Here is a 2,180-nt window from a genome sequence, read left to right on the forward strand (position 1 = left end):
GATTGCTTGAGCCCAGGAGGTTGAGGCTGCAGGGAGCCATGTTTGTGCCCCCGCACTCCACTATGGGCAACAGAATAAAACTCTGTCTCAAAAAAATTAAGGAGACAGAGTCCATACTGCAAGCACAGAGTCTCGCCATCGCTGCTCCGCCGCCTGTCCACCCCCGCAGCCAGCTCACTGTGGATGATGATATCACTGTGCTCATCGTGACAACCAGCTCTGGCATGGCAAGGCCAGCTTTGAGGGTGACAATGTCCCCCAGGGCTGTCTTCCCCTCCATCGTGGGGTGCCCCAGGCACCAGGGCAAGATGGTGGGTATGGGTCAGAAGGACTCGTATGTGGGCAATGAGGCCCACAGCAAGCAAGGCATTCTGACCCTGAAGTACCCCATCGAGCACGGCATCATCACCAACTGGGACGACATGGAGAAGATCTGGCACCACACCTTCTACAGTGAGCTGCACGTGGCTCCCGAGGAGCACCCCATGCTGCTGACTGAGGCCCCTCGAACCTCAAGACCAACTGTGAAAAGATGACCCAGATCATGTTTGAGACCTTCAACACCCCAGCCACGTACATGGCCATCCAGGCCGTGCTGTCCGGGTACACCTCTGCCCATACCACTGGCGTCGAGATGGACTCTGGTGACGGGATCACCACACTGTGCCCATCTACGAGGGGTATGCCCTCCACCATGCCATCCCGCTCTCTACAGCCTCTGCCTCCCGGGTTCAAGTGATTCTCCTGCCTCAGCCTCCTGAGTAGCTGGGACTACAAGCATGCGCCACCATGCCCAGCTAATTTTTGTATTTTTAGTAGAGGGGGCGGTTTCACCATGTTGGTTAGGCTGCTCTCGAACTCTTGACCTCAGGTAATCTGCCTGCCTTGGCCTTACAAAATGTTGGGATTATAGGCATGAGCCACAGCGCCTGGCCCATTGTTCTTTTTTTTAAAATAGTCATTCCAAGTATCATGAGATGCATTGTTACAGGAAGTCCCTTGCCCTCCTAAAAGCTACCCCGCTTCTCTCTAAGGAGAATGACCCAGTCCTATTCCAAGTCCACACAGGGGAGGTGTAAGCATTGCTTTCCTGTAAATTATGTAATGCAAAATGTTTTTAAATCGTCACCCTAATATTTTTTAATTTTGTTGTATTTTGAATAGTCAGCCTTCATGGCCCCCCTTTTTTGTCCCCCAGGTTGAGATGTATGAAGGCTTTTGGTTTCCCTGGGAGTGGGTAAAGGCAGCCAGGGCTTACCTGTACACTGACTTGAGACCAGTTGAATGAAAGTGCACACGTTTAAAAAAAAATAAAAAAGGCAAAGGCTCTGCTCTCATGATCTAATCAACCTGATCACCTCTCAGATCCGTACCTCCAAATACTGTCACCTTGGTGACTAGATTTCTTTTTTTTTTTTTTTTTTTTTCTGAGATGGAGTCTTGCACTGTCACCCGGGCTGGAGTGCAGTGGCCCGATCTCAGGTCACTGCAACCTCCGCCTCCCAGGTATTCATTCTCCTGCCTCAGCCTCCCAAGTAGGTGGGATTACAGGCACGGTCCACCACACCCAGCTAATTTTTGTATTCTTAGTAGAGACGGGGCTTCACCATGTTGGCCAGGATGGTCTCGATCTCTTGACCTTGTGATCCACCCGCCTCGGCCTCCCAAAGTGCTGGGATTACAGGTGTGAGCCACCGTGCCCGGCTGGTGACTAGATTTCAACTTGATTTTTGGAGGGACATATACATTCAAACTCTAGCAACCATACACACAAGGCATATATGAAATAAAATAAGTACAATTTAAAGATAAAGCCAACATTTGTTTAACCATTATCCAGGCCATGAAATAACGTATAGCCCATCTTAGCAGACCAGCTCTCAACTGTGTGATCTTCCCATATACCCTTTGCCTCTCTGAAGGTGTAACAACTACACTGACTCCGTCACTATTATTCCCTTTCCTTTGGGCAATCCAGCTACATTGATGCGTAAAGCTGTGATGTGTCCATTTTATTGCTGTGTGATTTCCACTGTATTAACATACCACAGTTTAGTTTTCCATTTTACTATGAATGAACATTTAAGTCCCCCTGCCTTTCTTTTTTTTTAGAGCTAGGGTCTCATTCTGTGTGTTGCTCAGGCTGGAATGCAGTAGTGAGATCATAGCTCACTGCAGCC

General features: G+C 49.1%; 1 pseudogene; it reads left to right on the forward strand.

Annotated features, from left to right (window-relative positions):
* Positions 1 to 242: 242 nt before the first annotated feature.
* LOC119468465 lies at positions 243 to 1,288 on the forward strand (annotated as a pseudogene).
* The last annotated feature ends 892 nt before the right edge of the window (positions 1,289 to 2,180 follow it).

This window comes from Cebus imitator, unplaced genomic scaffold (genome assembly GCF_001604975.1).
Source record: "Cebus imitator isolate Cc_AM_T3 unplaced genomic scaffold, Cebus_imitator-1.0 Scaffold435, whole genome shotgun sequence".
Lineage (NCBI taxonomy): Eukaryota > Metazoa > Chordata > Mammalia > Primates > Cebidae > Cebus > Cebus imitator.